General features: G+C 33.5%; 1 long non-coding RNA gene across 2 annotated transcripts in view; it reads right to left on the bottom strand.

Annotated features, from left to right (window-relative positions):
* LOC140435165 (uncharacterized) overlaps window positions 1–15,323 on the bottom strand; it is a 46,563-nt gene that overhangs the window by 17,303 nt on the left and 13,937 nt on the right. For both annotated transcript variants that reach the window (XR_011950112.1, XR_011950113.1), the window contains one exon: window positions 13,064–13,205. This is a non-coding gene — a long non-coding RNA (uncharacterized lncRNA). The remainder of the gene's footprint in view (window positions 1–13,063; window positions 13,206–15,323) is intronic.

Genomic DNA, 15,323 nt, shown 5'->3' with positions numbered 1-15,323 from the left:
CCGCCGACTTTGAAGTCAGTTACGCGAGCGAAATCAATTTTAATTAAAATTTGTATTAACTGGAAGGTAAAAATTCGATATCTTTTCTAAAAGACTTTTTAGGGGGAATTAGATTGTTTTATGTCAACAGGAAGAGAAACTTTATTGTATATAATAATGGCTTTTGTTGTTTTCTCCAGATAGGTTGTTGAATTATTAGGAATTGGTCTGTAGTCTCGAGCATTAATGAAATTTGAGAGTTTATTAATGTAAGAAGAAATTTTAGGGTGAAGGTGGAATTTTTTTTATCGGCTTTAAGAATGACTAGATTTGAATTTGACTAAAGTTCTTTTAGGGCTTTTCCTCGGATTGGCTAATGTTTGGAGGAGGAGGCTTTGAGTTTCTAAGAACTACAGCGATGTTAATAAACTCTCAAATCTCATTATTACTGCAGACAAGAGACCGATTGATTTACCATCTAATAATTTAACAACATATCTGGTGAAAACAACAAAAGCCATTGTCAATAAAACCTCTCTTCCAGTTGACATAAAACAATCTCTAATTCGTCGTGAAAAGTCTTCCGGAACAGCTTGAATATATGATCTACCCAAAATTTATAAAACCAATATTCCTCTACGTCCACTTTTAGTTGCATACAACTGCCCTACTCAATCATTGACCAGGTACTTGGCCAAAACTCTACAACAAAACAACTATCTCTGAAAATGCTCCATTCTTCGTCAAAAATCCTTTTTTATTGCATCGAACTTAAAAAATATCACTCTTTGCAAACATTCCTATAGATGAAATTCTAAACATTCTGAAAATTAAATACAGTATCCAACAAGACTCCTTATCTCTCTTTAAACATCGTATGTCCAACACTTATGACATCTTCCATCTTTCATCTCTTCCAAAATCAATTCTGCAGACATGTTGGCTTTGATACGTTGACGATACATTCGTCATTGTTCCCCATGGCAGGGATGCTTTGATGTCTTTTCAAACCCATCTGAATGGTTTACATCCTAATATCCAGTTCACGATGGAGGTGGAAACTGATTTATCCCTACCTTTGCTCGACGTTATCATAAAGAAAAACCAATCCCAAGGTTTTCATCACCCTGTTTATCGAAAACCCACCCATACCAATCGTTACTTCCATCGCAACTCTCATCATCCACCTTCACAAATTAAGTCAGTCATTAATACCCTTGTCTCTAGATCAATAGGCATTTGCGATTATGCAAGTAGATCCGCTGAGCTTCTAGTTTAAAACAGGCCCTTATGCAAAACGGTTACCGAAAAAAACACATCAGAAGGAGCATCCACAGACATCAATCTCCAACTCAATCTGAGCCCAAATACTCAGACCCTCATCATACAAAATATTTTCTTCCTTACATCAAAGGTGTTCTGACAAAATCGACAAAATTCTTAGATCAAGAGGAATAAATATAACATTTACATCCCAACAAAAACTTTCATCTCTTGACTGATCAATCACAGACAACATTCCAAATGAACAACACGGAGTTCATGAAATTCCTTGTGCAGACTGCCCCCGATCCTATATAGGCCAAACAAATCGTACAATCCAAGATAGAATGTATGAACCTTTCATTTCTGTTCGCAATTCTGATTCAATTTCAGCTCTAGGTCAACACCATCTTCATACAGGCCACAAAATTTATTTTGAAAACTCCAGAACCATAGCTCCCATCCGCTTCTATAAACCAAGAATTATCCGAGAAGCCATAAAAATTGAAAGAAGGCCAAATTATCCCAATAAAAGAGATGACGGCATATGGTTACCTTCGACATGAAGACCTCTCATAAAGAAAATATCGTCTGCTCTACCCAACAATCAAAATCCTACTATCAAAAATGTTCGCGACAACTCCCACGCCAATTCTCGCGCCATTCTCCCACGCCAACCTCCACCCAAACCACATCATCATCGACGGTATAAATGAACCGTCTTTTGTTCACAGTGGCAGTAATGTATTGGTTAGTAATCAGTGTAGTAGTGTCTGGGGGCTCGGGAGACTGAGACCTCGGAAATCCTGAAGAAGACATCGATGAGGATGTCGAAAGCTCGGCACAATGATAATCGATGCGGTTCACCCCGAAAGACTGTTGAGTTTAATATTAATTTTTCTATTAGTATATAAATTACGAATCTAACATCGTATAAGGGGATTTTAATGCGAAAGTTGGAGAAGGAGCTGTAGATCATGTAGCGAGAAAGTTTATTCTTGGTCAGAGAAACGATAGAGGGGGTAGATTAATATAGTTCAGTCGATACAAGGATTTAGTCATAACAAATACTTAAAAATGAAAATGAGATTGAAATCGCATCGGGACATTATAAGGAGTCAAACAGATTTCTTATTTTTTGTACAGTAAAAATATTTATACAAAAATTCTGCTTTTGGTACAACTACTTTAATTGACTAATTTTTTTAATAAAAACTAACCTTTTTTCTTATTTTTTAACTTAACAAGCCATTTAAAGACACTCGTAAATATTATTTGGTACGGCGCTGTTTCCTACCGAGCTGTGGCTTGAAATTCAACGCATTCCGGAAAAATTATTGGAATATTATGGGACTAAATAAATTAGATTAGGGAAATAGTGATAGTAGAACTGCCCTCACGTAACGTTTTGACTGTTGATATCCTTAAGAGCCTAGAATGAGGTGTTCGAGAAATGGGTCACTAAGTGTCATATTATTGTAATACGAGTTTCTAAAGGACGTAGGAAAGGTAACTACCAGGTTATGTAAATCGTTGGTGTGTGCAAAGAGTTTCTCTATGCATGATTGGAGGTGATTTTATATAATATGTTATAACTTTTATTAGAAACATTTTAGTCGAATATATGGAATTATAATCGGAAAAAACTATGTGTAATCTGAAAATCTAAACCATAGGAAAATTATAAAATCAGTCTTTCTCGAGAAATGCTCTGTTAGATGAAAAACAAAATACACGTACTTATTATTTTTTAAAAACCTATCAAATAACATCAAACGCGACCACTCACCACCAACCTGTGGAGGTGCTACAGGGGCAAATCCCAAAAAGGGAGCAAAAAAAAGTAAACAAGTTTATCTGAAATATTTTTCTCACTTACTCTATAACTAAAAAAAAATACAAAACAGAAGTCTGCGATCTAATTTTTATGATACTGAGTACAATTTTTTAAGTAGAATCTAAATTTGCAATAAAAAATTGGGGGTTTATATTCAAGATTTCAAAGTTGCCGAAGTTGTTCAAAGTAGAGCTGATGAGTCTTGTTGGTGTCATTAGATAGATTTTCAAAAAATAATAAACATCTATTTTTTGTAATCCACAAGGAATCTACGTTCCTGTATTTGGCTGTATACCATATATTAAAAAATTAATTAAAATCCTTTGTAAAAGGTATATATCGTCGGTATACTGCGAAAACCAGTTAATGGTAAATTTTAAAATATTGAGTTAAGTATACGAAAATTCTCAGCTTTTTCCGCTCTACATACAGGTAAAACCCAATAAATGATACGACTTACCATTCAGCAGATAATTTGTGTAATAAACAAATAAGTTACACCTAATTAACTTTTCATTTTCAAATAAAACAATATATCGCTACTTACTTCCCAAAATTAAAGTTCTGTTGCATGTAAAACAAAGTAAGCCCACATATATTATTATGCCGGACAACAATATATTTCTACTACTGCAAACCATATTCAGTAAAAAGGTGATAAGTGTCTTTAATACATTTTACGTGTATGATTTATTAAAATTTCTTTTTCATATCGACTAGTGAAAACCTTTAAGTACACTTACCTCATTTTACCTGAAAACGGGTTGAGTTAAAATTTAGAAATGGTTACTAAGCTAAACCCATAAATGATCTTTATAACACATACACAGATAGAATAACTGAAGACAGCAGTTCAATTCTTGATGATTCTGAGAACAATATAGTCTCAATGATGGAATCTATTTTTGATAGTGACTTTTCAGATATAGACCCCACATATCAGCCAAGTGAAGAGGGATCGCTCTCTCTAGGAAGTTTATATGATTTACACACTTTGATAGCCTAAATGATGAGAAAAAAGATACTGAAATAGGTGCACCCACGAACAACTTAGTGTCAACTGAAATAGCTAGTTGGATATTAAATCTACTTTTTGATAAAGTATGGAAAGACGTACGTCCACTAAAACGTTGGAGAAAAGCTAACCCCAAAGATTGGGTAATAAATGTTGCAAAAAGGAGGCGTGCTGAGGGTTTGCCTTATAAGATAAAAAAAAAGACCATAGACCAGCAATGCCAAAACCAGTTAATTGTTCAGAGTGCTTTTACAAATGTGCCAGTTATTTCAGCAAAGATTACAGACAAAGACTATGTCGTGATTATTGAAAGTTAGAATATATAGGCCAGAAACATTTTCTTATTGCACGTATTAAAACGGAGCCACCAAAGAGAGTCGTTGCAGTTCGTTGAAGTTTAAAAAACCACGTGCATTTTCCAAAAAGTGTTACTTTTCTTTGAATGGTCAAGACATACAGGTATGTGAGAAATTTCTTTGTAAGACACTTTGTATATCAGCGTCGTTATTACAAGATGTACGAAAAACTGATATTCTAGGCTGTTTTGCAGATACGGATAAAAGAGGCAAGCATACACCGCCAAATAAAACAAGCAGTAAAACCCGAAAAATCTTGAAGGCTCATATTGTCTTTTCCAACCATGGGCCCACATTATATTCGCCAAAGTTCAAAGCGTAGATATTTGGACAAAAATTTAAGTATAAGAAAAATGTACCAACTTTTTATAAATCACTATGAGCAGAAGAAACTGGAAGGTGTTAGTGAAATTACATATGGAAGAATATTTTCTAACGACTATAATTTAAGCTTTTTTGTTGCTAAAAAAGATCAATGTTTAGTTTTTAATAAATATGATAGGGCTAATCCAACTGACAAATCGGATTTAGAAGACAGTTACAGAGAACATCAGAAAAGAAAAGAAGTATGTAATCTTAAAAAACAAAATGATAAGAAACGATCTAATGAACAACGGGATTTTGTTTCAGTTACTTTCGATCTACAGGCCGTACTACAGATTCCAAGTGGATTGACTGGAAACTATATTATTCTCGAAAATTATGTGTCTACAATTTGTGTGTATATGAAGCTGCATTACCAAATGCAGCTTACTGTTTTGACTGGTCAGAAATTAACGGTAGACAAGGAAGTTCTGAAATAGAAAGCATTATACTCAACTACTTATCAAAATGTGTTCCAGAATATGTAAGTAAAATAAGTTTATTTTCTGATACCTGCAGAGGACAGAATCCGTTTAAATATTATTGAACACAAATTTTTAGAGTCTGGACATTCCTATACGGAAGTTGACTATATGCAGAGTAGTAACGAAACCGCTAAAAAACACAGATCTATCTATGGGATGCCAGATTACTTGTCTATTTTTCAAAATGCAAGAGGAGATAAAAATATCAAGGTTGATGATAAAAAAGTATGTATAGAACCATACAAATGTAAAGAATTTAAATACTACGACTTTTATGATTTAAAAAATTTGTCACACACTTTAATTAAAAACCGGACAAAAGACCAAAACGGCGAAAAAATAATGTGGTTGAAGATAAAAAGAATGAGATTCGTGAAAGGAGAGACAAACATAATCTATTTTAATTATGACATGTCAACAAGCTTCAATTATTTCCTTACTGATACTGCACGGCAGTCAACAAGAAAAAAGCACACCAAGTTATCAACTAATTCAAGCAATCTTGAAGAACTTAAGCGACTTTATGATGCACATTTGCCAATTAGCACAGCAAAAAAGAGAGATTTGGTACAGCTATGTGATAAGGGAGTGATACCGGAGGAATATCACGGGTGATATCACCTGCTTTCAGTGACGAATCGGACGAGGAAGCCTCATAATAATATTGTTATTATTATATTCGAAATAAATTTGATTTTTTCTATAAAACTGCCTGTCATTCATATAAACAATAACTATAACTACACACAGCTGTTAATAAAATTTTCAGGGAAAACCAGTTAAATGTCATAAATATCGACTAATACCTTAAAACATTGCTATTACCTAGTAAAAGCCTCATATCTCGATCACAAAACTGGACAATATTATACTTGGTTTATTATATTTGTGTTAAATATGTTATTTGAAGAGTAATTGATTTATTTAGATTTACAGGTAAAACCAGGTAAGTGATAGCATTTCCAACTTAAATTTAGGATTACTCAGATAGGTGTTTCAACTTTTTCAAACTAATGATAGAATATTATTTCAGATATATGAATCTTTCTTTAGAATACCTAATATCAAAAACAAGCTGACTGCTTAATGCACAATATAAAACTAAACTTTAAAAACGTTTTTTCTCGATTTCGGTATTCCGACATTTACCTGGTTTTCGCAGTATACCGACGATATTTAAAAACCCAAACAATCCAAACTTTTAACATCCTAATTATTTATAAGATATAATGTCAAACAAATGTAACTAATTATTTGTTAACGGGTTTTTACCCATATATTTAGTGGCTACATTCATGTACTCCTAGACACCGATGATGGAATGATGAATTCCGAAAACGTTTTGTCTAACACAGGCCGTTTGGGTTTTTAAATATATACCTTTTACAAAGGATTTTAATTAAACTATTTTTTGGCTTTTCATCTAGTTTTTTTGGTTTTTTTTTAATGAATAGTGTAATTTTATGAGTTGCGGGTGGATATTCTCCGCGATCCCGGCAGAGGATAGGTCTACTTCAGGAATAGCACACCTGCCCACACGAGCTTATGGATTTCCCCAGCCTCCTATCCCCGGAGAAACCATTTCCAAATCCAAACCATTTCGATCTCCACCCTTTCTTTCCTTTCCTCCCCCCACTACCAAACCAACTTGCCAACACGCACTAGCCAAGCGTGGCGTTTTAATGGCTTAAAACCGCAAAAGTTATGTTCCATAAAAGACGAACCTACTCAAAGGCCCTCAGTCTCTGGCGGCATACCCTCCCAATTAAGGTAGCGGTAGGAACAGGTTTAGAGCAGAGAGTGCTAAGAATCCCCGGAAAGTATCAGGCTACTACAAAGAGCGACAAATGCATATTACTTCATACAATGTTAGAACTCTTATATCTGACCAGAAGATAATGGAACTGGAGGAAGAGCTGAAAAGAATAAAATGGGACAACATCGGCCTCAGCGAAATAGGCGAAGAAGAGAAGCCCAAATTACTCAGGACTCAGGACACACACCCGCAGGTGGTTATGGTTGCTATCATTCGATAGATTTTTAAAAAATATTGAAAAGATGTACTTTTGATCAGTTTTTAGATCCAACGCAAATTTTACGAAATATTCGACCGTCCCAGTTCTTTTGGCACACCCGGTATATATTCCTATATTATTATCATATTACATCAATCAGGAGTGACTTGAATAGATCTTTGTTTGAATCATTTATAATTAATTAAATTATATTCAAAACATACTCTCACAATAAAATATGAATTATTTTTATTTCTTCAGACATGCAACCTACGTAATGCATAATGTAATTTTGCTGGAATTTTTTTATTGTCCTATTGATTGTTCTCCCGGGAATAAGGTGAACCTACCTTGAACTATTTAGATAAAGAAATACAGAATGCGCCAAGAAAAAGGACATGGAAAATTATAATCAGATTGAAGTATATTTGCATCAAGTCAAGTTTATAACTAAAGTCTATTTGTGAATGCATGATAGCACAGTTTTTATTGCATAAGATTATAACGTTCTTTACACTATTAAAAGCTGAAAAATATAAATATCAATATCCTTTTGTCTCTATTTAGTACAAGAATTTATAAAACTAATATGACCACCCCGACAAGCTTACAGTACAACACAAAATGTACGTAAGCAATTCCTAAGGGTTTAAGCCTGAATTGATCGCTTCAGTGACGCAGCACAGGAGTTTACTTTCACATAGAAAAATATAAAAATATCAATAAGAATATACATTTATTACACTCCTAAATAAATGTGTCGATTTTTCCAGATTGGACAGTACCATTATCATTACTACATTCGTGATTCATCAAAGAATGTAGCGTCAATGTAGCATCAAAGAGCGTCAGCTGTTGAGTGTTTGCGTATGTGCGATTCCAGCTGTCAGCATCTATTTGCTGTGAGTTTTTGGTTATGCTGACTGTTTGAGGTGAAACAAGTGAGTAATCAAAAACGAGTCAGGAGATTGTCCTCGTGAAAAGCGAGGTAGAGCTAGGATAAAACCCAAAGATTCAAATACAGCTCAATTGATGATTGATTTCATAAAATCATTAAAGTGCTGTGAAAGTCATTATGGTCGGGGTAAGAGCATCCGCGATTACCTTAACGCTGAGTTATCTATTAAAAAATTGTGGCTTATTTGGAAACAGACTCAAAAATAACAGAGGAAGTTACTTGCATCTTACTTAAAGTTCTTCAAGATTTTCCAAACAATCTAAGTTTTGGCAGTCCAAAGACAGACATTTGTTCATTTTGTGATCTAACAAAAAGTGAAATTTTATAAACTGCTTAAAAGAACACAAGCTAATATAGTTAAGGTATCTTCCGACATGGAACAAAAGCAGCCTCTTCTAAAACTAAGAGTTGGTGAGGTATTTTATTCTCGACAAATTTGGGTTTATAACCTTACTTTTGTATTTATGCAAGATATACAAGATTCTACTAATACTTTTGTGTACACATACACTGAAAACCAGAGTGGACGAGGCTAAAATTAAATAGTTTTAGCTCTGTATAATTTTTTGTAGATTTTGGAAGACAACTTTAAAAATGTTTCAGTAAAATCATTGACACTTCAACTGTTTTCTGATGCTTGCAGTGGACAAAATAAAAATCAAAATGTTTTGGGTTTTCTTACTTAGTTATGTGCAGACTTCCAGAGCGTTTAGTGATATTCGGCATTGCTTTCCAATCAGGGGACTTAGCTATATGCCTCCTGATAGAGTATTAGGACGTTTTGAAAAAATACTTAAAAGAAAAGAAACAATAGTTGAACCAGAAGAGTACTACAAAGTGTTTGCATCTTCAGCTACAGTTAAAGTTTGAGGAAAATACTGGGAACTTTTTGATTTCATGGATGCTGCAAAACGACTTTTGTTGAAGAAGCTTTCTTTTTTATGCAGGAACAACGAGTTTTTTTATTTTTAAACAAAAGTAATAAAGATATTGAAGCTAAAAACAACCTACTGTGGTGATAAGTACATTCGTTTACCAAATTCCCATCTATAAACATGAGCACGTGTTGATATTCGCCATCTAATTCGTCAAGAGGCTATTAAATATAATTTATTAGCTTAAGCCAGACAGATTCTCATGTTACAGATCCAAACTTGCCAGCATTTTAAATTCAAATTGTATCATGTTGATTTTTAAGTTAATATATTGTGTTATATTTATGTTATAGTTATTGTTAAGTTATTTACTGGTCGTGTTATTTTTTAGAGTTTAGTTTAATTGTGATATAATGATTAAATTTCAAGAAATTCTTACACTAACAGTTTCAAAAGTAGATATTTTTAAACATCATATGACACACATCAGTAAGACCCTGTTTGGCTTTCACGTGCTTCTATTGACAATTGGGAATTTGTAAAATGAATAGGGTTTTAGTACTTTTAAAGTTATAAAAAAAGGATGCAAATTGTTGGAAGTGTACAGTACAGTGAAGTATATGTCATTAGTGAATCATGTAAGTGAAAAGAAGAAAAAAGATGTGGCAAACCTTCTCAAATTATTTATTTCATTATCTGAAAGTTCAAAAGACTTTTATAATACTGCACTTACCAATGTTCAAAATGGTTCCAACGATAATAATACTGCAGTGTATGATGAACTAGATCCCTTTCTTTGAAAAGTTTTTCAACTTTACTTTTCAAATTTTGATAAAAATGTAAATCATTTATTTTGATGAATAAAAATTAATTTTTAATTATGTACTTAGATAGTAATTAAACCTTTGCTGACATCTTAAAGACAAGCTCTGATTATCAATAAACTTACAAATGAATAATAAAGTGAAGTTGTCTCCCACATGAATTTTTCAAAAGTACTTAAATCACTTAAGGTCGTTTAAAAAAAACAATGTTTAACTTCTTAAAAGCCATGATTTTTTGTTTAAATCTTACTTTTAATTGTCTTGAAACCAAATTTGAACCTGAAAATTACATGACTGATTCTATTCCAAATTAACATTTAATTATATTCTTAAACATACAAAAAATTCGTTCCTGAAAAATTTAGGGACAATGCTTTTTAAATGCATTCATTTTTTTTTTCGAATCCTAAAAAAACTAATAAGTATTTTTGAAAAATTTAAACGCAAAATGAAAGAATACATTATTACTGAGGGCCGAAAGTCCCTGAAAACTTCTATAATGTTTATTTTAATAAGTTACAGGGGTGAAAAAAAAGAGAAAATTTAGTGTGATTTTTAATTTTAAATATCTCATTCAAAAAAACGTTTTGTTTATTCTAAGGGACTTTCGGCCCTCGGTAATAATGTAATCTTCCATTCTGCGTTTAAATTTTTCAAAAATATTTGTTAGTTTTCTCAGGATTCGAAAAAAAAATGATTGCATTTAAAAAGCTTTGGCCCGAAATTTTGCGCCTACGCTCTTTGGAATCCACCTCTTCAATTTATAACTAGACTGATTTGTTTGTAATCTGAACATTATTGTGTACAATCTACTAAACTTATAGCCTGAAGTTTATTTGCCCAACTAATTATTTTGTATTGTACTATTTAATTTTTCTTGTAAATGGGCTTATGGGTTTTAATGACCCCAGCCCTTATTACTATGTAATAGTAATAATAATAATAAATACAATTTCAATTTTGCATACGGGGAAATACAAATTTTATAGCTTAGCTCGTTCAATATTTCTGTCCTTATAACCAAAATTTTTAACGTAATCTACAAAACCAAAAAATTGAATCTTTTTCTTTAGACCGAGAAATATTTTAGTGCAGTTTCCCTCGGTTTGCGTTAACCAACTAACGCCGAAGTAGAATTAAATGCCTAGCACGTATCTAATTGACACACTTTATTGTGGTTCCTGTGTAAAATCAACAATTTGTGTTAACGGCTTAGGTACAATTAGATTTTAACAATAGCAAGAAAATTGACATTATTCACGGCTCATTTTATATGAGCTAAAACCGCTGAAAGCTGTACTCATTGTTTTTATTATTTTCGACAAAAAATACTGTTAACGCTCGAATTCAATTTAGAATGCACATTGAGTATGAAGAGGCGATTGGAAATACTACAGGAAATATTTTTTTATTTTCCTACAAACTTATCCTATTTTAGTACCATGGCATAATATTTAACATACATAATATATTAGTCAGTCACGAACCTCAACATCACAATGTCAAGTCCCTTGTTGAAATTGTTATGAATATTTGTGTTGAATATTTGAAAAAAACATAAATTGACTGGGTGACAGGTTTTGTAATTATAATTGAAGGTCATAAATTAGTTTGTTCTTAGTTTAGGATTCTGCATCCTCTTCAGTGTTTCACATTTAGTGTTTGTTGTACAAAAGCAAGAACAGTAACCAAATATGTCACTGAGGTAGTTGTCTTGGTTTGTGCATGTGGTAGCGAAGCAGTTTGGTGGCCGTTGAGATGTAGCCGATATTGTTGAATCAGATGTTCTCACTTTAATTTGATGTTCTGTCCAAATTTGTGTTTCTTAATGTAGGTCTGAAGGTGACAGAAACTGCATCTCTAGTTACTGTTGTTCCGTTAGCTTATATTGCACTAAAATCCTGGTATTGACCGTTTGCGTTAACGTGACACTTATAACTTACTACTACTACTATCGGTTTATAGAGTTCTCCGACGCCTTCCGACTCCTAACCGCCATTCTTCTCTATTCAGCCTTAGGCCTGGAGGGATTTCTCTTTCCTCTAGTTCTTTTTCAATTCCCTCTCTCCAGCTCTTTCTCGGCCTTCCTCTTTTCCTTTTCCCTTGTAGTAGAAAGGTATGCGTTTCACCCCACTTTGACCTTTGACCCCTGACGTCTCAAGCACCGTCCGCTCACTGGTTACGTCCCGCGATGACGTCATGAACGCTAGCCCGCGCCCCGTCATGACGCTCAGCCTACTAGGCCAATCGGTCATTTGGTAGGTGTCAATAGGTATAAAAAAAAAGTATTTATCAAAGGTGTAACGGCCATTTGTCATGGTTAGAACGGGATATACGAAGCAATGTGTCGATATAAAGTGTAAATACAAACCGCAGAGAATAACGCAAAAGCGAATAGTAATGTCAAGGTTGTCGATATGGGTATTGCAAACATATATTTTTATTTAAACTTGTGTGTTAAAGAAATCCGCAAACTCAAAGTGCGATAAAGAAACTATTTTTAATCGAGTATTTATAATATGAAAAATTACGAATGTATTTACAAATTAGCAAAGATTACAGATATCACCGATGCAGAAAGCCGCAAAATATTATTTTTATTAAAATGCAAATAGCAGAAACACATGAGAAATTGATAAAGTTGTAAGCAGGTTGCGATATCGCCAAAACCGCAAACTGTTATCTAGGTGTAGAACAACAGCGAAGACTTCATCGTTTCATTTTAAATAATATTTTTCAAAGAAATGTGTGTTAAATATAAAAAGCCGCAAACATAAAGTACGATAAAGAGAAACTATTTTTAACAAAAACAGTTTTTAGTTGTAAAGAATTATGTTTTGAATCGAGTATCTAATTCGGTTATTTACAAATTAGTAAAGATTAGGTTAAATATCAGTGTTGCAGAAGACCGCAAAAGTTCTGTGGTATCGTAAGCGTAATATAAACAAATAGTTCATAATAACCCAATGCACATATTCGGAATGCAATAAATATTTATGAAAAGTAGAAAATTATAGGGGACATGTTATTTAATAAAGAGTTCAAAATAAATAGTAATAACTAAAGTAAATATACTTAATGGTAAAAACTTACGATCTATGCATCCGTGTGTATGTTTAAAAATTCAGCCACAACGCCAATGGGTCCAGTAACAGGTCATGCTCTTTTAAAATTTTCAAACACAGCACAAGGAAACCATTAGTGGCAGGCGATTCACACCTTTCCATGCCTAAAACTGAAGCGTCTTGTGAGCAAGACTCAGTACGTATATTCCAAACAAAATAATATTTTCTCAAAAAAGGAATTCCAAGAAAGAGGCGATAGATTTACTATATAATTTCTTTATTATTATTATTATACGCTGCACACATTAGTCATATAGGAAAACACATAATAGACCCTAACCGTCAAATATTACTGAAAAAAAATATACACGACAGGAAGGCGGGAAAAAGGAGCAGTGGTTAAGGAACAGGTAAATAGGTATTCCCACCAACCACCCGTGCCAGTTAAACCGACACTACAACATCTCGTACAAAATAGGTTAAATATAGGATCAAAAACAATTAACAAAAAACCGGTATAAGAATCAAATTTAAAATTCGATGATTATACTTAGTAATGGCACAGCTGAAAGTAAAAAACCGTTGAAAACCCTCTCACAAATACCAAATATGTTTGTCTGCTTTACAGGACTGTTTAAAGAAAACAAAATCTATTTCCCTAACAACCACGATCGTTTTTCCATAAAAAGATATTAAAATATAAGGCTTTGTCCCACTTAGGGAGAACGCGTAGCACTTTGGCTAGTTTGCAAAACTCAACGCAGGATGGCAATACAAAAAAAATCATACAACCAAGCCCTTAAGCTAAAGACGGTCCTGAAAACAACAAGGTACAAAAAGCCCTCTTCAAAGGTAGATAAAAACATTAACAAACCAACTAAAAGGTGAGCAGAAGAAGGAGGGCGGCTTCATGCCTACTACGCAGACTGCAAAGCATAGAATACAAGGAGATGTCGAGAGAAACTAATTTAAAAATTAGTAAAATTATTATAAGAATACGCCAGGTTGGGTTAAGGAAAAGGTAACAGGTCCAGGAAATGGATCATGGGTATACCCGCCATCCAACCCGTGCCAGATAAACCGACACTACAACATCTCGTTCAGTATAGGGTAAAGTAAGTGGTTCTAAAAACAGGACATAAAACGCTAACACACGCCTTGGTTTTAACAAAGATACATAAAGTATTAAAATTCATTTTCAATAATGATTAAGCAGCGATACAAAAAAAAGAATACGACAGGTAGGCTCTAAAGCAGAATGACATTTCAATAAACTTATATTACCTAAAAAAAAAGATAAACATTTTACGACCCTCCCAACTTATTTGACAAAAGAAAAGAAGGATCAACATATTAACTTATTATTAATACAAGATAAATACGATTATGCACAAGGTTGTATTAGATATCCTTACGTTTGGATAAAAAATTTATCCCGTCTCCTTTCTAAGCAGCTTAGCAAAGAAAAGAAAACAAAATATTTCTGTAATGCTTGCCTTCACTATTTTAGAACTGATGAAAAATTAAATATTCATAAGGCATGCTGCAAAGGGCGATCAAATCATATACGCGATAGATGCCTACAACCATTTTCATCATCTACCCAGCTTGAAGCCCACACCAAGGATTGCATAAAAATTAATGAAACAGCCATTAAAATGCCTGAGAAAACTAAAAACATTCTTAGATTTAAAAATTACATGAATAAGATTAATCCCCCTATTTGTTGGTAATGGCCTGTTTCTCGATATTTTGAATTATATCCCGGACCCTTAGCAGCTTATCCTACAACTTTTGGTCTGCCAGAGGACAAAAAAGGGTTACTTCCCACATTATTTCAATGTGCCTGAGAACCAACACTATGTTGGGGGTTTAACCTACCCTAAATACTATGGCCCCAACACTATGAAAGAGAAACAACGAACAGCTTTCCTCGAATGGTATGAGGACCATAAAAACGACGAATTTAATTTTCAGAGGGATCTACATGTCTATTGCGACTCAGATGCTCCTCGCCCTCCTTTAAAGTACCGTCTATTAATTTATCTATTCTGTAAACATAAATGTCTGATAGTATAAATATCAGTATTCATTAAAATTTACTTACTCTTCGTTACAGTCTAAACCATCAAGCCTGAAACAAAAGCCACCGCAAAGACAGAGAAAAAGCTGACCAAGGCGTAAAAAGGTAAAAGGCGTACCTTCTCCGGCAGACTATGGAAATCTAGAGTAATGGTGGCCAAACAGCGAGTTCTTCTTCTAAATTCAACTCTAACAAAACCTTGAAA

This window comes from Diabrotica undecimpunctata, chromosome 2 (assembly GCF_040954645.1).
Source record: "Diabrotica undecimpunctata isolate CICGRU chromosome 2, icDiaUnde3, whole genome shotgun sequence".
In the NCBI taxonomy this organism is placed as follows: Eukaryota; Metazoa; Arthropoda; class Insecta; order Coleoptera; family Chrysomelidae; genus Diabrotica; species Diabrotica undecimpunctata.
The sequence above is the reverse complement of the archived record's forward strand: the minus strand, read 5'-3'. Positions and strand labels throughout refer to the sequence as shown.